Below are 23,464 nucleotides of genomic sequence, written 5' to 3'. Positions count from 1 at the left end.
ATGGTGACTGCAATACATCTCAACTAATGGTGACAATGTGTAATTGTATCAAGCATATATATGTATATGTATGATTCGTTGGTAAAAAAACAAACGAAGAAGGAAATAGTAATATTTAATCAATCAATTAGGAATAAAGTAAATTAGGAATAGAGTAGCAGCCGTAATTATTGTCTATTTCTACCGACAGTTTATTCCGGATGGCTATATCGTGTCCATTGCTAAACAGTTAACGTATAAAAGTATTCCTAAAAATTCCAAATTTTTAGTTTAAATATATTTAATTATTTCAGTCATTAACTATTTGGAACCTGATAAAAAAGGTTCGGTAATTATTTATTTTCTATACCAAATAATATGTACGGAGTACTAAATTTAAACTAAAAAGGTAAAAATATTTCTAACAAAATTTGAATCTTCGTAATCAATTTACACTCAAACTTTTATTTTAATCCTTCATAAACTCATGTTAAATCTATATGAACGCTAACGAAATGTCAACCGAGTAATACAGACTTTGACAAATTAAACTCGAAATCATTTATTTTCAATATACTATATCTATATATATATATATTCATTTTAATAATAAATTTTATTATATCGTTTATTATTTTATTTTCTTAATTCCAACAATTAATAATTTATTAATGTATTATTATATATAATTATTTATATCTAATTATCTCTATATATATATATATATATATATATATATATATATATATATATATATATATATATATATATATATATATATATATATATATATATATATATATATATATATATATATATATATATATATATATGCATATCTATTGTTCGTGAATCGTCGAAAATGGTCGAAGGTTAATTGAATGTAATGAAACTGTTCAAAACTTTTGAGACTCAACCTAACAGACTTTGCTTATCGTGTAAAAAAAATTTAATCGTATCGAGAGTTTGATTTAAAATTAGTCAAAATTTTCCGGGTCGTGACACATGATACAGGCAACACATATGTAAGCCCTATTTGAAGATTGACTTAAGCCACGCCAGAGTTTTAGACCATGATCCGCGTCTGCAGGGATTCGTCCCGAGGGTAAACATCAATCGGCAAACTACTCCCCACATAGTACATTTTACCTTGCACTGGTATGTATATATCTACTCTCTAGTATAGAATACATACTAACATATGGCGCCATCTGTTTCTATGACTAGAAGCAAAAAAGTTAGAATACACAATATGACTGTCTATCATCCGGACTGCAAAAATTGTTACATTCTGACTTATAAAAATTAGTCGGTCGTCTGACATACAAATAATTGCACAAGAAAAAGTGTCATCATCAAATTAATGTGTCACAACATTCAGTACGGATACTACATGTATATTTTCACAACCATGCAAGAAACAAAAGCTTGTTTCATCCGTGATCCTGTTGCATTTGGATGATTCAAACGTTCGCTGAAATCTTATATAAGTCATATGATAATTCAATCCGCTGTCCGTGACTCGCTATCCACGTTCTCAAATAAGTATGTTTCATCAATTAATTATGCAATGTGAAAGAAACCTTGTGGTTGCATATTATTTATTTCATGAAAAGAAGATACCCTATGCATGATAGCATTGCACGTGGACGTTTTATATATATCACTAAAATAGAAATGGAGGTGACAAAGAGACATTTTGTAATATGGTTTCGACATCTGGCTTCCATGTGGCATTACCAGCTATAAATGGGTGATCCTATTGTTTTTAACTAAAAGCTCCTATTGTGATCCGCTCTCCGTTTTGCTCTTACGAACAATCTGGCTTCCGTTTTGCAAACAATCTGTGATCCGCTCTCCGTTTTGCTCTTACGAACAATATATATAACATCGGGCACCGTCTTCCAGCTACCGACACATATATTGAATATATTTATGAGAGATCTTACAATAAACAAGAAGATCGACACTACAGAAAAAGAATCAACATTTTATAACATCACCAACAACAACATCTTAAAGTTAGAGTTACATAAGTTCGTTCACCGTCTTGTGTTCCAGAAATTCGAATATATATTCAGCCTAAGCTGCAAGTTTATTCATATGAATGGTTTCAAGCTACAAGTTTATTGCAAGGAATACGGTATATTATAATTACGAAATCCAACAAACACCAACCAGTCTCAGAATCATTTATTCATAACATAATGGTGTATCCTATCGTATAAACGCATAAAGGCACAATATTCGCATGAAAATAGCATCAGGAACACTGAGAACAATGGTTTTGTGAAACTCTTCGTCAAGCGTTCTCCGCTGTGCAGGCTACTTCCGTCATGCATAAGCCCTGAAGGCCGCCTAGCGCTTAAGCCCTGACCGGAGAACGTCACATCTAGCGCATATTTCGGATCACGAATAACAGAACATATCATCAGCTAACACGTGTCCCCGAACAAACTGGTGGATCTGACACTATAAATAGACCCCTTGGGTCATCATTTTACACATTCAGACATTATGACAACTTGTGAGCAGAGACTTCACCTTTCTCTCTCACATTGTACTTTCTCTCACTAGAAGTCATCCGGCTAGTAGCTCAAAGCTCAGCGGACAAAAGATTGATTAAGCTACCCCACAAGTTTCTATACTTGTGAACCGGGTCTGCAGGGATTATTTCCTGAGGGTAAACATCAATCGGAAACACTCCCCCACTTTTAGCTAGATACTTCTTGTATTGTGCTAACACACTAAGCCTTACCTCATAAGGAAATAGGTGTTAACGATGGTGCCATCCACTAATGCAAAGAACACGCGAAACGGAAAAGGAACAAAAACAACTGAAGCTCCATTCACAAATGTACTTGAAGCAGTCAACAATCCATTAACTGAAGACATGATAACTGAAGAAGATGTACCTGTTCCGCCACCGGACGGTACAATTGAAGAAACAGTTGCTGAAAATGCAGAAAGGCTTAAGCGTTTGGCAACTAATTCAGAGAAAAGGCCAGTAATCGAAGAAACAACAACCAAAAGTGCAGAAAGGCTTCCAAATCTTGTTACTAATACAGAGAGGCGACCATTGATGCAACCACGGCAATGTCCATCATTTATACCTTTTCGACGGATAGCAGATGGCAAAGACTAGCAAATCATGAAGAAGCAATCTAAATCAAAGTACAGGTTATCCAGACTACTTGACAAGCTGGGCAGTCTTATTGATGACTCTGAGGAGGAAAATGACTGGAGCTATATTAATAACGATTCTAACGATGAGATTGATGAAAAAGATGAGTTCATGTCTAAGAAGCAGGCAGTATTGCTTTTAAATGACACCCTTAAGCAGACAGCTCTGGCAAAGTATAAGCAATGCTTGGCGCAGCCCGCTATCCGTGCTGTGGCTGTGGATAATTTTTTCGCTCTAATCACTGGAGAACAAGCTATAAAAACACCAGCTATGGCAGAATCCACTCAATGTTTTACTGATCGAATTGCTAACTACCCGTTGCCCAGAAATCTTGGCATACCGGCAATCGGAGTTTATGACGGTACAACGGATCCTGAAGATTTTCTTACTATGTTTGAGGGTGCAATGAGGTTACATCATTGGGATGACGAGGTAGCTTGTCATATGTTTCCAATGGTGTTGCAGAAAATGGCAAGTGAATGGTTTGCAAGCTTACCGTCAAGGAGTATTATAAGTTATTTGGATCTTCGTGCAAAGTTTGTTATGCAATATCAAAATCTTCGTAGCTGCACTTTGACACATATTGATGCACATGAGATAACAATCCATCATAATGAGTCCCTGAGTAATTTCATGAAGCGATACACGCTTGAGGCACAAAAGATACCTAATTGTCCAGAGTCGCAGCTAGTGTCCGGTTTCATTTTCTGTTTGGATCAGCGAAGGTTTAGTGCACTTGTTCATACATTAAGGTATGACTTGCCAAAAACTCTGCATCAGGCGTTGGAAGTCGCACAAAAACATGTTCGAGCTGGTGAGCGAGGACTAAACAAGTTAGATGGTAGCAGCAGTAGCAAACCGCACAACAGAGGGCGGTACTTTGACAGAAATCAGAGGAGGAATGACAATTCCAATGGTGGATGGAGAGGCAACAATCATCCCAATGATTTTCATCACAACAGAAGGCCAATCGAGAGGCATCCGTTGATAATGGCGATGATTAAAACTCCAAAAGAGATTATTTTTACTTAGCCAATGCGGACTACTTTCAATCCTCCAACACCTATGGAGGAAAGAGAGGGTCCAAAAAGTGAGCTATGGTGTGACTTTCATGAGGCATGAGGTCATGATACAAATAATTGCAAATCTCTGATGAGAGAAATCATCGCAAAGATCAAAGCAGGAGAGTTAAACCACTTGTTGCCAGGCAAACAATACAGAAGAATTTATCCTCGCAAGAAATTTGCATGGCAGAAGAATGATGGTGGAAGAGGTCGTCGAGGTGAGAACAGAAGAAGGGAAGAGCATGGCGGAAGAGATAACAGAAACCAGTACGGAGACCGGATCCCGGAGCGTGAGCTAACTCCAGATGTTGTAATCAAAATGGTGTGGTTGAATGGTAGTCACTATGAGGATGGTGAGCAGTTGGATTACAATGTTGATAGCTGGAGATATGCTCCAATCAATTTTCAACCAATTCAAAATTGGGCCTTGTCCGTTCAGCCAGTGGTCATTTCAGCAGAAATTGCAAACAAGTTCATTCACCGTATCTATACGGATACTGGTAGTGAAGCTGATATTATTTATTGGCATTGTTTGAAGACTTTTCAAAGGCATGTGCAGGATAGAGCTAGGCGGACGAGTTTGAAGGTTTCAGGATTGACGGGAGCACAGGTGAACGCCATGGGGTGAATTCTTTTGGAGGTTGTTATGGGAACATTCCCATTACTAAGAACTGAAACAATCGATTTCACTATTCTGGATGGCAATTCTCGATTTAATGTCCTTTTTGGAAGGACAGCGTTGGCTAAATTTGGAGCAATTACATCAACCGCTCATGCGGAGATCAGATACCCAACTCCTAACAGAGTAGCTGCCATACATTCACAGTATGTGGCACCAACTAGGGAACGATCCACATTTGCAAATTTTCCAGACGGCAGCACAAATCAGAGAAGGCATAATCGGTTGTTTAGAGAGGATGAAGTTCAGGAATTTTTCATACCATGATCAAACTCTCCAGCCGGATAGCGCTGGGCGCTTGGCATGTGAAGATCAGTTTGTTAGCATTTTCTGAAGAGCAAAGTTTATCAATTTACTGTAAACCATTGTGGTAATTTTACAGTGCCTATGTTTACAATAGCATACATTAAACGTTCATGATGTACTAATTAGGCTTGATCCACCTAAATTCGTCATTAATTGTTTATGTACTGCACAGTATCGGTCAATAAAATTTTATATTTTTCTTATGCAAAGTGCTGCCTGTGACAAATGTAAAACATTGCATTTATATCCTGCCCACAGAAGGAGAGTATTTGTATACCTCCGATGGCGGAAGCTTTTGTGCCGGCCAGCAACAGGCACAAGGGATCGGCTAGAAAACGTTAAAGTTTTACTAGAACGCACCGAGGAAAAATACAAAAATCAGATACCTGTCATGACAAACATTATAAAAAACTTACTTCACAGAACGAAAGAAGTTTCTATATTATATGAAGGCAAAATATTTCACAATTCTTCTTCATAAACTTTATGATGGAAGGCGTATGACGGAAAGGTTACTAATTCATAAACATTCTTCAAAAAATACTTAATATTCTTCATTAACTTTATGACGAAAAGCATATAGTGGACTTCAAATGTTCTACTAATTATTTGAAGGCATAATGTTTACAAAGTAAATTTTCAATATTTGATATGTTATTCATTCAGCAGAAGTTAACAATGCAAGGCATCTGCATTACCTTAAACACTTTTTAAAATGCCTTGTTCAGCTATACAATATACAATTGTACATAGAGAATTTCTTGCATACTTAGTGCATAGCAGATTTATTTTAGCAATAAATATAAAACTATTTAGAACAAACATAAACCCAAACATAGTCACAGAAGTAGTATATATTTATGGCATCAAAAACAGCAAAGGTTTGTTACAAACATTGTTCAGAAATTTTTATAATCATGAAAACTCCACATTAAGGACATCCTGGGCAGACGACTCTTCTCTGCTGCACACATCATCATAAACATCAATTTTAAGATTTATCAGTTTGTCCTTTGCTTCATCAACCTTCTCCAGGGTTCCAGGACGCATAAGGTTAGCAATAGCAAGACGGAGAGTCTGGTTTTGGGCAAGGCGTCTAGTTAACTTGTCTGCCACATCAGAAATGGAATGGGTGCGAATAGCATCAATGTAATCATTGTATGGATCCCCAACAAGTTTGGATCCAAGAACTTTGGCTATCACACCCGGTATCCCCTTCTTTAGCTCAGCAAAGTTACCCTTACCGGCCTCCGGCCTCCGCAGAAGCTCAGCAGACTTTTCCCTCTCAGCATTTAGCTGCTTCTCCAGCTCACTAACCTTCAACTGCTCTACCTCAACCTTCTTCTTTTCAGCCTCCACCACTCTATCATTCTCTTGTTGCAAGGCAGTAGCAGCATCTTGAGCACTTTTTAGCTCAGTTTCTTTAGCCTTTAGTGTTTTCTGAGCATCAGTCAAGGCACGTTCAGCATTAATAGCTCTTTTGCGAGCATTTGCACCTTCAGCCATCTCAGTACAGGCTATGGCAAGAACAAAATCCTGATGCTTCTGCAGTTGCAGAGAAGATTCTAGGTGATTAATCAACAATACAGTAGTTGCAGCGGTTGATTCCCTAAGTTGATCAGAGCGGAGAGCGTTGAAATGAGGTTTTAGCTCAGGGATAGCATAACCCTGCAAAAGAAAAATGTCATGATCAATATTGACAATTCATCTAAATAGAATGCAAGCACATAATTGCAAGATATTTTATCATTCATACCTGAAGAAGAGTTGAAAAATCTGTGCCCTTAGTGGCAGGGTTATCAATGAACGCCTGCATCGCGCTCACATAAGCAGGAATGGTTGGCTCTTGAACATTTGATGATGTGACAGGAGGGATAGTGGTACTGGGAGGTGGAGAATGATAGGAGGCGTTGTCTTCCGGCCTCTGCTCATGGAATTCAGCTTCATCAAATAGAGTAAAGTTCTGCTCAGGAGATTTCAGAACTTTATCTCCTTGACTTTCAAGATTCTCATCTGGCCTCTGCTCACCACCTTCAGCAGCCTTTCCTTAGCTATTATCAGAATATGCTAAAACCACTAACATAAATAAATTAGCAAACATAACAGTTATGAGCAAAGATATATGAAATATCAAGAAAGGGCAATGTTGGTATACTTCTTCTACATTTTAGCTTAGGGCTTCCCTCAGCACTTTTTCCTCTCTTAGAGCCTATACTCTTCTTGCGAGTCTTTTTGGTTGCAGGAGGGCTAGGAAGTGTTTCACCAGTAATGTCTACTGAGCCTGTTGTTTTCTGCTCGGTAGTAGTGTCCTCCATCGTCCGTTCAGTGTCGGACTCGGACTCACTATCTGAACTACTGCCACTGCTTTCCCCTTCCTTTTTCAATATTAGCAGCAGCAGGAGCAGTCTCAGCTTCAGCAGCAATCCTTTCTGCCTCTAGTTCAGCAGGGGTTTTTTCACGAGCAGTGATCTCCACGTCATCCTCAAGATCGAGAAATAAGATAGCAGAACGAACAAGCATCTCGGTATTTTCTGCAAAAATTAAACAAGGGCAAAAATAGCAAACATAAGCAATAATGGCATAAAAAAGATAGACAAATATATATGTTAGGATGATCATATCACATCCTACCCTGGTTTTTCTGGCGGAGTACTGGCACAGAAGTACTTGGCCATTCTTGGCTCACTTTACACAGCACAAGAATACCCTCATATTTCTCATATGATCTAGGCGGAAGGCGGAGAGCTTTAAGATTATTTACTATTCACTTCTCAGCGGCGGTTACCTTAACAGCCTTTCCTACACCAGCATCTATAGACTTCCATTTCCGGGCAATGGAATACTCCTCCAGAATAACTCCTTCGTCAACAAAGAAAAATGGACTCTTCGGTCCTTCAAGTTTGAAACTTTATTATTCCCAACAAAATATGTATTTCATTTATTGTCAATCGTAAGCCAGCAGTGGCTAATCATTCGTATTCTAAAAAGAGAGATGAAAACTTTAAGGCGAGGCTTAATATTGCTGGCATTGCAATACATTTCAAAAAGGATAATTTTTTGAAGGCCGTGGGGATTGATTTGGCTCAGGAAAGCTCTATAGTATCTAAGGATACGGAGAAGAAATTTAGTTAGAGGAACACGAAGGTTGCCGTGAGTAAGTTGTAAAGCATATAAAGTAATTTTTCCTGCAGGCGGTTTATTGGCCCTTTGATTGCCAGTAGGAAGAATAGGGTTGTATTGATTAAGATGATGAAAAGTGATCTTCAAGCCATCAAAATGGCTCTACGATAATGACGATGCTATCGTGCTAACCTTAGGAAGGTCGGTTGTTTCTGAAGAAGAAAGCTCCATGTTCTCTTGGCCAGTACTCACCTCAGAAGCCATGATAATAAAGTAAAAAGATATAAACAAGAAGGAAATAGCATTAAGATGAAGTGTAACTGACCTTGGAAGACGATAAACCTTAAAGAGTTGAAAGTTGAAGAAAGCGATGAAGATTTGGGTAGAAATGTGCTTTTTGAATCTTGGCAAAGGTAAAAAAGTGAAGATAAAAGGGTTATGACGATTTATATAGGAGTTCATCAATGCAATTTTTATGGACACGATTGCGACACGTGTACGGGAAAGTTTAAATGTGGGGTACAAAGTAACACTTTTTCCAGCTGGAGGCGAGTGGAGAATCTCAACCATTTAAAATTAATCATCACAGCGTCAGTAAATTTCGTCTGCAATTAATGCCTGTAACATTTTTCTCGATGCAAATGGCAAATTTGAAGACTTGTTTAGCATGCGTTGGCAGAAGTTTAACAACTTAATCCTTTTTCAAATGCTTAAGTCATTAAACTGGGGGACTTAATGGTGTATCCTATCGTATAAATGCATAAATGCACAATATTTGAAATGTCCCATTCTTATTGATTAAAAACGTTCCATATTAATTGATTTCGTTGCGAGGTTTTGGCCTCTATATGAGACGTTTTTCAAAGACTACATTCATTTTTAAAACAAACCATAACCTTTATTTCATAAATAAAGGTTTAAAAAGCTTTACGTAGATTATCAAATAATGATAATCTAAAATATCCTGTTTACACACGACCATTACATAATGGTTTACAATACAAATATGTTACATCGAAATCAGTTTCTTGAATGCAGTTTTTACACAATATCATACAAGCATGGACTCCAAATCTCGTCCTTATTTAAGTATGCGACAGCGAAAGCTCTTAATATTCACCTGAGAATAAACATGCTTCAAACGTCAACAAAAATGTTGGTGAGTTATAGGTTTAACCTATATATATCAAATCGTAACAATAGACCACAAGATTTCATATTTCAATATACATCCCATACATAGAGATTAAAATTATTCATATGGTGAACACCTGGTAACCGACATTAACAAGATGCATATATAAGAATATCCCCATCATTCCGGGACACCCTTCGGATATGATATAAATTTCGAAGTACTAAAGCATCCGGTACTTTAGATGGGGTTTGTTAGGCCCAATAGATCTATCTTTAGGATTTGCGTCAATTAGGGTGTCTGTTCCCTAATTCTTTGATTACCAGACTTAATAAAAAGGGGCATATTCGATTTCGATAATTCAACCATAGAATGTAGTTTAACGTACTTGTGTCTATTTTGTAAATCATTTATAAAACCTGCATGTATTCTCATCCCAAGAATATTAGATTTTAAAAGTGGGACTATAACTCACTTTCACAGATTTTTACTTCGTCGGGAAGTAAGACTTGGCCACTGGTTGATTCAAAAACCTATATCAATATATACATATATATCAAAGTATATTCAAAATATATTTACAACATTTTTAATATATTTTGATGTTTTAAGTTTATTAAGTCAGCTGTCCTCGTTAGTAACCTACAACTAGTTGTCCACAGTTAGATGTACAGAAATAAATCGATAAATATTATCTTGAATCAATCCACAACCCAATGTATACGTATCACAGTATTGATCACAACTCAAACTATATATATTTTGGAATCAACCTCAACCCTGTATAGCTAACTCCAACATTCACATATAGAGTGTCTATGGTTGTTCCGAAATATATATAGATGTGTCGACATGATAGGTCGAAACATTGTATACGTGTCTATGGTATCTCAAGATTACATAATATACAATACAAGTTGATTAAATTATGGTTGGAAAAATTTGTTACCAATTTTCACGTAGCTAATATGAGAAAAATTATCCAATCTTGTTTTACCCATAACTTCTTCATTTTAAATCCGTTTTGAATGAATCAAATTGCTATGGTTTCATATTGAACTCTATATTATGAATCTAAATAGTTACAAGTTGTTTTTGTAAAGGTAGTTATTTCAGTCGAAAGAACGACGTCTAGATGACCATTTTAGAAAACATAATTCCACTTTGAGTTTAACCATAATTTTTGGATATAGTTTCATGTTCATAATAAAAATCATTTTCCCAGAATAACGACTTTTAAATCAAAGTTTATCATAGTTTTTAATTAACTAACCCAAAACAGCCCGCGGTGTTACTACGACGGCGTAAATCCGGTTTTACGGTGTTTTTCGTGTTTCCAGGTTTTAAATCATTAAGTTAGCATTTCATATAGATATAGAACATGTGTTTAGTTGATTTTAAATGTCAAGTTAGAAGGATTAACTTTTATTTGCGAACAAGTTTAGAATTAACTAAACTATGTTCTAGTGATTACAAGTTTAAACCTTCGAATAAGATAGCTTTATATGTATGAATCGAATGATGTTGTGAACATCATTACTACCTCAAGTTCCTTGGATAAATCTACTGGAAATGAGAAAAATAGATCTAGCTTCAAAGGATCCTTGGATGGCTTGAAAGTTCTTGAAGCAGAATCATGACACGAAAACAATTTCAAGTAAGATTTCCACTCGAAATAAGATTGTTATAGTTATAGAAATTGAATTAAAGTTTGAATATGATTATTACCTTGTATTAGAAAGATAACCTACTGTAAGTAACAAAGGTTTCTTGATCTTGGATGATTATTTGGAATGGATTTAGAAAACTTGGAAGTAAACTTGCAATCTTGAAAGTATTCTTGATTTTATGAAACTAGAACTTTTGGAATTTATGAAGAACACTTAGAACTTGAAGATAGAACTTGAGAGAGATCAATTAGATGAAGAAAATTGAAGAATGAAAGTGTTTGTAGGTGTTTTTGGTCGTTGGTGTATGGATTAGATATAAAGGATATGTAATTTTGTTTTCATGTAAATAAGTCATGAATGATTACTCATATTTTTGTAATTTTATGAGATATTTCATGCTAGTTGCCAAATGATGGTTCCCACATGTGTTAGGTGACTCACATGGGCTGCTAAGAGCTGATCATTGGAGTGTATATACCAATAGTACATACATCTAAAAGCTGTGTATTGTACGAGTACGAATACGGGTGCATACGAGTAGAATTGTTGATGAAACTGAACGAGGATGTAATTGTAAGCATTTTTGTTAAGTAGAAGTATTTTGATAAGTGACTTGAAGTCTTTCAAAAGTGTATGAATACATATTAAAACACTATATGTATATACATTTTAACTGATTCGTTAAGTCATCGTTAGTCATTACATGTAAATGTTGTTTTGAAACCTTGAGGTTAACGATCTTGTTGAATGTTGTTAACCCATTATTTATTATAACAAATGAGATGTTAAATTGTTATATTATCATGATATTATGATATATAATATATCTTAGTATGATATATATACAGTTAAATGTCGCTACAACGATAATCGTTACATATATGTCTCGTTTCGAAATCATTAAGTTAGTAGTCTTATTTTTACATATGTATTTCATTGTTAATACACTTAATAATATATTTACTTATCATTTAACATAATTAACCAAGTGTATCAATATCTTAATATGATTCATATGTACCTAGTAAGACGTTGTTATAACGATAATCGTTATATATATCGTTTTCGAGTTTCTTAAATTAATAGTCTCATTTTTATGTATATAACTCATTGTTAAAATACCTAATGAGATACATACTTATAATAAAAACATGTTAACTATATATATAACCATATATATGTCATCGTATAGTTTTTACAAGTTTTAACGTTCGTGAATCACCGGTCAACTTGGGTGGTCAATTGTCTATATGAAACCTATTTCAATTAATCAAGTCTTAACAAGTTTGATTGCTTAACATGTTGGAAACATTTAATCATGTAAATTACAATTTTATTTAATATATATATAAACATGGAAAAGTTCGGGTCACTACAGTACCTACCCGTTAAATAAATTTCGTCCCGAAATTTTAAGCAGTTGGAGGTGTTGACGTATCTTCTGGAAATAAATGCGGGTATTTCTTCTTCATCTAATCTTCTCATTCCCAGGTGAACTCGGGTCCTCTACGAGCATTCCATCGAACCTTAACAATTGGTATCTTGTTTTGCTTAAGTCTTTTAACCTCACGATCCATTATTTCGACGGGTTCTTCGATAAATTGAAGTTTTTTGTTGATTTGGATTTCATCTAATGGAATAGTGAGATCTTCTTTAGCAAAACATTTCTTCAAATTCGAGATGTGTAAAGTGTTATGTACAGCCGCGAGTTGTTGAGGTAACTCAAGTCGGTAAGCTACTGGTCCGACACGATCAATAATCTTTAATGGTCCAATATACCTTGGATTTAATTTCCCTCGTTTACCAAATCAAACAACGCCTTTCCAAGGTGAAACCTTAAGCATGACCATTTCTCCAATTTCAAACTCTATATCTTTTCTTTTACTGTCCGCATAGCTCTTTTGTCGACTCTGGGCGGTTTTCAATCTTTGTTGAATTTGGATGATTTTCTCGGTAGTTTCTTGTATTATCTCCGGACCCGTAATCTGTCTATCCCCCACTTCATTCCAACAAATCAGAGACTTGCACTTTCTACCATAAAGTGCCTCAAACGGCGCCATCTCAATGCTTGAATGGTAGCTGTTGTTGTAGGAAAATTCTGCTAACGGTAGATGTCGATCCCAACTGTTTCCAAAATCAATAACACATGCTCGTAGCATGTCTTCAAGCGTTTGTATCGTCCTTTCACTCTGCCCATCAGTTTGTGGATGATAGGCAGTACTCATGTCTAGACGAGTTCCTAATGCTTGCTGTAATGTCTGCCAGAATCTTGAAATAAATCTGCCATCCCTATCAGAGATAATAGAGATTGGTATTCCACGTCTGGAGACGACTTCCTTCAAATACAGTCGTGCTAACTTCTCCATCTTGTCATCTTCTCTTATTGGCAGGAAGTGTGCTGATTTGGTGAGACGATCAACTATTACCCAAATAGTATCAAACCACTTGCAGTCCTTGGAAATTTAGTGATGAAATCCATGGTAATGTTTTCCCATTTCTATTCCGGGATTTCGGGTTGTTGCAGTAGACCTGATGGTTTCTGATGCTCAGCTTTGACCTTAGAACACGTCAAACATTCTCCTACGTATTTAGCAACATCGGCTTTCATACCTAGCCACCAAAAATGTTTCTTGAGATCCTTGTACATCTTCCCCGTTCCAGGATGTATTGAGTATCTGGTTTTATGAGCTTCTCTAAGTGCCATTCCTCTCATACCTCCAAATTTTGGTACCCAAATCCTTTCAGCTCTATACCGGGTTCCGTCTTCCCGAATATTAAGAAGCTTCTCCGATCCTTTGGGTATTTCATCCTTTAAATTTCCCTCTTTTAAAAGTCCTTGTTGCGCCTCCTTTATTTGAGTAGTAAGGTTATTGTGAATCATTATATTCATAGATTTTACTCGAATGGGTTCTCTGTCCTTCCTGCTCAAGGCGTCGGCTACCACATTTGCCTTCCCCGGGTGGTAACGAATCTCAAAGTCATAATCATTCAACAATTCAATCCACTTACGCTGCCTCATATTCAGTTGTTTCTGATTAAATATGTGCTGAAGACTTTTGTGGTCGGTATATATAATACTTTTGACCCCATATAAGTAGTGCCTCCAAGTCTTTAATGCAAAAACAACCGCGCCTAATTCCAAATCATGCGTCGTATAATTTTGCTCGTGAATCTTCAATTGTCTAGATGCATAAGCAATCACCTTCGTCCGTTGCATTAATACACAACCGAGACCTTGCTTTGATGCGTCACAATAAATTACAAAATCATCATTCCCTTCAGGCAATGACAATATAGGTGCCGTTGTTAGCTTTTTCTTCAATAATTGAAATGCCTTCTCTTGTTCATCCTTCCATTCAAATTTCTTCCCTTTATGCGTTAATGCAGTCAAGGGTTTTGCTATTTTGGAGAAATCTTGGATGAATCTTCTGTAGTAACCAGCCAATCCTAAAAATTGACGTATATGCTTCGGAGTTTTTGGGGTTTCCCACTTTTCAACGGTTTCGATCTTTGCCGGGTCCACCTGGATACCTTCTTTGTTCACTATGTGACCGAGGAATTGAACTTCTTCCAACCAAAATGCACACTTTGAAAACTTAGCGTACAGTTTTTCTTTCCTCAATACTTCTAGCACTTTTCTCAAATGTTCTTCGTGCTCTTGATCATTCTTTGAGTAAATAAATATGTCGTCGATGAAAACAATGACAAACTTGTCAAGATATGGCTCACACACTCGGTTCATAAGGTCCATGAACACAGCTGGTGCGTTAGTCAATCCAAACGGCATAACCATAAACTCGTAATGACCATAACGCGTCCTAAAAGCAGTTTTTGGAATATCAACCTCCTTTACTCGCATTTGATGATATCCAGAACGTAATTCGATCTTCGAATAAACCAACGAGCCTTGTAGTTGATCAAATAAGTCATCAATTCTCGGCAGTGGATAACGGTTTTTGATGGTAAGTTTGTTCAACTCTCTATAGTCAATACACAACCTAAATATACCATCCTTCTTCTTGACAAACAATACAGGAGCTCCCCATGGTGATGTGCTTGGTCGAATGAATCCACGTTCTAATAGTTCTTGTAGTTGGCTTTGCAGTTCTTTCATCTCGCTGGGTGCGAGTCTATAAGGAGCACGAGCTATTGGTGCAGCTCCTGGTACAAGATCTATTTGAAATTCAACAGATCGATGTGGAAGTAGTCCCGGTAATTCTTTCGGAAATACATCGGGAAATTCTTTTGCGACGGGAACATTATTGATGCTCTTTTCTTCAGTTTGTACTTTCTCGACGTGTGCTAGAACAGCATAGCAACCTTTTCTTATTAGTTTTTGTGCCTTCAAATTACTAATAAGATGTAGCTTCATGTTGCCCTTTTCTCCGTACACCATTAAGGGTTCTCCTTCTTCTCATACAATGCGAATTGCATTTTTATAACATACGATCTCTGCTTTCACCTTCTTCAGCCAGTCCATGCCAACTATTACATCAAAACTCCCTAACTCTACTGGTATCAAATCAATCTTAAATATTTTGCTACCCAGTTTAATTTCTCGATTCCGGCATATATTATCTGCTGAAATTAATTTACCGTTTGTTAATTCGAGTAAAAATTTACTATCCAACGGCGTCAATGGACAAATTAATTTAGCACAAAAATCTCTACTCATATAGCTTCTGTCCGCACCCGAATCAAATAAAACGTAAGCAGATTTATTGTCAATAAGAAATGTACTCGTAATAAGCTCCGGGTCTTCCTGTGCCTCGGCCGCATTAATATTGAAAACTCTTCTGCGGCCTTGTCCATTCGTGTTCTCCTGGTTCGGGCAATTTCTAATAATGTGGCCAGGTTTTCCACATTTATAACAAACATTGGCATAACTTGCTCCGATACTACTTGCTCTGCCATTACTCGTTCCGACACCATTTTTTCCTTTCGTTCTGTTAACCCCTGGTCCGTAGACCTCACACTTCGCCGCGCTATGACCATTTCTTTTACACTTGTTGCAAAATTTGGTGCAGAACCCCGAGTGATACTTTTCACACCTTTGGCATAGCTGCTTCTGATTGTTGTTGTTGTTGCGGTTGTTATTGTTGTTGGGATGATTGTTGTAGTTGCTGTTGCTGTTGTTGTTGTTGTTGTTGTTGTTGTTGTTGTTGTTGTTGTTGTTGTTGTTGTTGTTGTTGTTGTTGTTGTTGGGCCGTTTTTTGTAGTTGCGATTGATGTTGCGATTGTTGGGATAATTGCTGCGATTATTATTGTAATTGCTGTTGTTGTTGTATTGGTGATTCTTATCACCATTTTCCTCCCACTTTCTTTTGACTTGCTTCACATTGGCCTCTTCAGTCGTCTGTTCTTTAATTCTTTCCTCAATCTGGTTCACTAGTTTGTGAGCCATTCTACATGCCTGTTGTATGGAGGCGGGCTCATGTGAACTTATATCTTCTTGGATTCTGTCGATCTTCTCTTCCTCATCTTCGAATGCTCCCGGACACAATAGGCACAATTCTATGAATTGTCTTTCGTACGTGGTAATATCAAATCCTTGGGTTCGTAACCCTCTAAGTTCTATCTTGAGCTTATTGACCTCGGTTCTGGGACGGTACTTCTCGTTCATCAAGTGCTTGAATGCTGACCACGGTAGTGTGTACGCATCATCTTGTCCCACTTGCTCTAGATAGGTATTCCACCATGTTAACGCAGAACCAGTGAAGGTATGCGTTGCATACTTCACTTTGTCCTCTTCAGTACACTTACTTATGGCAAACACCGATTTGACCTTCTCGGTCCACCGTTTCAATCCGATCGGTCCTTCGGTTCCATCAAATTCTAAAGGTTTGCAGGCAGTGAATTCTTTGTAGGTGCATTCTACACGATTTCCTGTACTGCTAGATCCAAGGTTATTGTTGGTATTTAGCGCAGCCTGTACTGCGGCTATGTTTGAAGCTAGAAAAGTATGGAATTCCTCTTCATTTATATTCACGGTGTGTCGAGTAGTCGGTGCCATTTCCTTCAAAATAGTCAAATGGAACAAGTTAATCATACCGAATATTAAGAGTAGTTAATAGTATTTCGTAGCATAATATGAACTCATTTATAAAAGCTTTTTCTTCATATTAGCGTTTTATAAGTTTAAATTCGGGTAGTACCTACCCGTTAAGTTCATACTTAGTAGCTAATATACAATTCAACTACTACAATTCTATATGAAAAACTGATTATAATAATATTTCGCATTCAAACTTTTATACAATATTTTACAAACTTACAATACCGCTTATTTTACATAAAGCATGAAATATAGCACACAATAACTTTGATACAAGATAGTTGTGAAGATAATTCTAGCTAGTACACAAGTCATTCAGCAAAGGCAATAAAGACACGTAATTCATACGTCCAGAAACAAGTCATGCATTCTGGTTTTACTATGACTACTTCCCATCCTTGGTCTTGTGGAACATAACCGTTATGGCCGTTGATAAGACAGCGTGTTGTAACGTCGTCAAAGGGACGAGGGTTACATAATGACCAACAGTCTCGTAATAACCTAAAAACCTCATTTCTTACCCCAATTACCGACTTCGTCACTTGTGGGAACGTTTTGTTTAATAGTTGTAGCCCGATGTTCTTTTTCTCACTTTGGTGAGAAGCGAACATTACTAACCCGTAAGCATAGCATGCTTATATTCGGATACATTGAGTCAAAATAATTTCTTAACCCGTTGCGTAAAATAGCATTTGGGTTCCCCGCAATATATGCGTCAAAGTAACACATCGTAACTTATGGGTTTCCCAATGTGATATCCCCCATCTTTCAAACGAGAGTCTCTTATAAACCAAGACATTCTTGGAATGTTCTTCGAATGTCTTACAAACTGATTTCGCCGTAAATAGTTGTGCCGAAGAATTCTGACCGACTCTAGACAAGATTTCATCAATCATGTCTCCGGGTAGGTCTCTTAAAATATTGGGTTGTCTATCCATTTTGTGTTTTTATCCTGTAAAATAGACAAGAGTTAGATTCATAAAAAAAAATACTTATTAATACAAGCAATTTTTACATATATCATAAAGCATAAGCACACTATATTACATATATTACACCACACGAATACAACTATCTTATTTCGACTCACTCGTTTCTTCTTCTTCGGTTTTGGTTCATTTTGCCAAGTTTCTAGGGATATATGATGTTCCCCTAATACGAGCTGTCGTTTTCCACAACGGTTTAGAAAAACCTGGTGGTTTAGAGGTTCCCGGGTCATTGTTACAACTTAAGGGCTTCGGGGGTTGACGATACATATAAAGTTCATCAGGGTTGGAATTAGATTTCTCTATTTTTATGCCCTTTCCCTTATTATTTTCTTTTGCCTTTTTAAATTCAGTTGGGGTAATTTCTATAACATCATCGGAATTCTTGTCGGAATCCGATTCATCGGAGAAGTGGTGATCCTCCCAATATTTTGCTTCCTTGGCGGAAATACCATTGACCATAATTAACCTTGGTCGGTTGGTTGAGGATTTTCTTTTACTTAACCGTTTTATTATTTCCCCCACCGGTTCTATTTCCTCCTCCAGTTCCTCCTCTTCCGGTTCTGATTCTTCTTCCGGTTCTGATTCTTCTTCCGGTTCTTCTTCGGGAACTTATGAATCAGTCCAATATATATTCGACTCTTCGTTATTATTAGGTGAGTCAATGGGATTTGTGCTAGAGGTAGACATCTATCACACAATATCAAACATGTTAAGAGATTAATATATCACATAATATATACATGTTAATAATATATAGTTTCCAACAAAAATGTTAAGCAATCATTTTTAAAGAAAACACGATCGAAGTCCAGACTCACTAATGCATCCTAACAAACTCGATAAGACACACTAATGCAAATTTTCTGGTTCTCTAAGACCAACGCTCTGATACCAACTGAAATGTCCCGTTCTTATTGAATAAAAACGTTCCATATTAATTGATTTCGTTGCGAGGTTTTGACCTCTATATGAGACGTTTTTCAAAGACTGCATTCATTTTTAAAAAAAACCATAACCTTTACTTCATAAATAAAGGTTTAAAAAGCTTTACGTAGATTATCAAATAATGATAATCTAAAATATCCTGTTTACACACGACCATTACATAATGGTTTACAATACAAATATGTTACATCGAAATCAGTTTCTTGAATGCAGTTTTTACACAATATCATACAAGCATGGACTCCAAATCTCATCCTTATTTAAGTATGCGACAGCGGAAGCTCTTAATATTCACCTGAGAATAAACATGCTTTAAACGTCAACAAAAATGTTGGTGAGTTATAGGTTTAACCTATATATATCAAATCGTAACAATAGACCACAAGATTTCATATTTCAATATACATCCATACATAGAGATAAAAATCATTCATATGGTGAACACCTGGTAACCGACATTAACAAGATGCATATATAAGAATATCCCCATCATTCCGGGACACCCTTCGGATATGATATAAATTTCGAAGTACTAAAGCATCCGGTACTTTGGATGGGGTTTGTTAGGCCCAATAGATCTATCTTTAGGATTCGCGTCAATTAGGGTGTCTGTTCCGTAATTCTTAGATTACCAGACTTAATAAAAAGGGGCATATTCGATTTCGATAATTCAACCATAGAATGTAGTTTCACGTACTTGTGTCTATTTTGTAAATCATTTATAAAACCTGCATGTATTCTCATCCCAAGAATATTAGATTTTAAAAGTGGGACTATAACTCACTTTCACAGATTTTTACTTCATCGGGAAGTAAGACTTGGCCACTGGTTGATTCACGAACCTATAACAATATATACATATATATCAAAGTATGTTCAAAATATATTTACAACACTTTTAATATATTTTGATGTTTTAAGTTCATTAAGTCAGCTGTCCTCGTTAGTAACCTACAACTAGTTGTCCACAGTTAGATGTACAGAAATAAATTGATAAATATTATCTTGAATCAATTCACGACCCAGTGTATACGTATCACAGTATTGATCACAACTCAAACTATATATATTTTGGAATCAACCTCAACCCTGTATAGCTAACTCCAACATTCACATATAGAGTGTCTATGGTTGTTCCGAAATATATATAGATGTGTCGACATGATAGGTTGAAACATTGTATACGTGTCTATGGTATCTCAAGATTACATAATATACAATACAAGTTGATTAAGTTATGGTTGGAATAGATTTGTTACCAATTTTCACGTAGCTAAAATGAGAAAAATTATCCAATCTTGTTTTACCCATAACTTCTTCATTTTAAATCCGTTTTGAGTGAATCAAATTGCTATGGTTTCATATTGAACTCTATTTTATGAATCTAAATAGAAAAAGTATAAGTTTATAGTCGGAAAAATAAGTTACAAGTCGCTTTTGTAAAGGTAGTCATTTCAGTCGAAAGAACGACGTCTAGATGACCATTTTAGAAAACATACTTCCACTTTGAGTTTAACCATAATTTTTGGATATAGTTTCATGTTCATAATAAAAATAATTTTCCCAGAATAACAACTTTTAAATCAAAGTTTATCATAGTTTTTAATTAACTAACCCAAAACAGCCCGCGGTGTTACTACGACGGCGTAAATCCGGTTTTACGGTGTTTTTCGTGTTTCCAGGTTTTAAATCATTAAGTTAGCATATCATATAGATATAGAAAATGTGTTTAGTTGATTTTAAAAGTCAAGTTAGAAGGATTAACTTTTATTTGCGAACAAGTTTAGAATTAACTAAACTATGTTCTAGTGATTACAAGTTTAAACCTTCGAATAAGATAGCTTTATATGTATGAATCGAATGATGTTATGAACATCATTACTACCTCAAGTTCCTTGGATAAACCTACTAGAAATGAGAAAAATAGATCTAGCTTCAAAGGATCCTTGGATGGCTTGTAAGTTCTTGAAGCAGAATCATGACACGAAAACAATTTCAAGTAAGATTTCCACTCGAAATAAGATTGTTATAGTTATAGAAATTGAATTAAAGTTTGAATATGATTATTACCTTGTATTAGAAAGATAACCTACTGTAAGTAACAAAGGTTTCTTGATCTTGGATGATTATTTGGAATGGATTTAGAAAACTTGGAAGTAAACTTGCAATCTTGGAAGTATTCTTAATTTTATGAAACTAGAACTTTTGGAATTTATGAAGAACACTTAGAACTTGAAGATAGAACTTGAGAGAGATCAATTAGATGAAGAAAATTGAGGAATGAAAATGTTTGTAGGTTTTTTTGGTCGTTGGTGTATGGATTAGATATAAAGGATATGTAATTTTGTTTTCATGTAAATAAGTCATGAATGATTACTCATATTTTTGTAATTTTATGAGATATTTCATGCTAGTTTCCAAATGATGGTTCCCACATGTGTTAGGTGACTCACATGGGCTGCTAAGAGCTGATCATTGGAGTGTATATACCAATAGTACATACATCTAAAAGCTGTGTATTGTACGAGTACGAATACGGGTGCATACGAGTAGAATTATTGATGAAACTGAACGAGGATGTAATTGTAAGCATTTTTGTTAAGTAGAAGTATTTTGATAAGTGTCTTGAAGTCTTTCAAAAGTGTATGAATACATATTAAAACACTATATGTATATACATTTTAACTGAGTCGTTAAGTCATCGTTAGTCGTTACATGTAAATGTTGTTTTGAAACCTTTAGGTTAACGATCTTTTTGAATGTTGTTAACCCATTATTTATTATAACAAATGAGATGTTAAATTGTTATATTATCATGATATTATGATATATAATATATCTTAGTATGATATATATACAGTTAAATGTCGTTACAACGATAATCGTTACATATATGTCTCGTTTCGAAATCATTAAGTTAGTAGTCTTATTTTTACATATGTATTTCATTGTTAATACACTTAATAATATATTTACTTATCATTTAACATAATTAACCAAGTGTATCAATATCTTAATATGATTCGTATGTACCTAGTAAGACGTTATAACGATAATCGTTATATATATCGTTTTCGAGTTTCTTAAATTAATAGTCTCATTTTTATGTATATAACTCATTGTTAAAATACCTAATGAGATACATACTTATAATAAAATCATGTTAACTATATATATAACCATATATATGTCATCGTATAGTTTTTACAAATTTTAACGTTCGTGAATCACCGGTCAACTTGGGTGGTCAATTGTCTATATGAAACCTATTTCAATTAATCAAGTCTTAACAAGTTTGATTGCTTAACATGTTGGAAACACTTAATCATGTAAATAACAATTTCATTTAATATATATATAAACATGGAAAAGTTCGGGTCACTACAATATTCGCATGAAAATAGCATCAGGAACACTGAGAACAATGGTTTTGTGAAACTCTCTGTCAAGCGTTCTTCGCTGTGCAGGCTGCTTCCGTCATGCATAAGCTCTAAAGACCGCCTAGCGCTTAAGCCCTGACGGAGAACGTCACATCTAGCGCATATTTCGGATCACGAATAACATAACATATCATCAGCTGACACGTGTCCCCGAATAATCCGGTGGATATGACACTATAAATAGACCCCTTGGGTCGTCGTTTACACATTCAGACATTCTAACAACTTATGAACAGAGACTTCACCTTTCTCTCTCACATAGTACTTTCTCTCACTAGAAGTCATCCGGCTAGTAGCTCAGCGCTCAACGGATAAAAGATTGATTAAACCACCCCACAAGTTTCTATACTTGTGAACCGGGTCTGTAGGGATTATTTCTCGAGGGAAACATCAATCGGCAACACTCCCCCACTTTTAGCTAGATACTTCTAGTATTGTGCTAACACACTAAGCCTTACCTCATAAGGAAATAGGTGTTAACATGACAAGTTCAGTTTCATAATTCGAACAGCGACATCTGTTCTCCTGATCATATAAGTATGTTACATATTATCTACATATTATGTCTTGAAAGAACTTCCGTCTACCGTATCCGTGCACCGTCATTCGTTATGCATTTTGCTACAAATATTTACTGAAGTTCTTTATAAAAGTCAACACCCGGTGTGCGAAAAGTAAATTAAAGATGATACGATGCTACACAAACTTCCTTGAATTCAAACGGTTGACAACATCACCCACTTTTGAAGTATGACTGAACTCCAGGCCGTTGTCCGAGGTACATTTAAGTTTCGTGCTTAATGCGATGCTCCGAATCAAGATGGCAGTTCTAGCTTTGTTTTACAACGCCAAACAAAATTAATGAAGCTATTTAATAATCAATTTCAAAAGCATAAAA

This window comes from Rutidosis leptorrhynchoides, chromosome 6, assembly GCF_046630445.1.
Source record: "Rutidosis leptorrhynchoides isolate AG116_Rl617_1_P2 chromosome 6, CSIRO_AGI_Rlap_v1, whole genome shotgun sequence".
Taxonomy (NCBI): domain Eukaryota; kingdom Viridiplantae; phylum Streptophyta; class Magnoliopsida; order Asterales; family Asteraceae; genus Rutidosis; species Rutidosis leptorrhynchoides.
Note: the sequence above shows the minus strand (reverse complement) of the source record.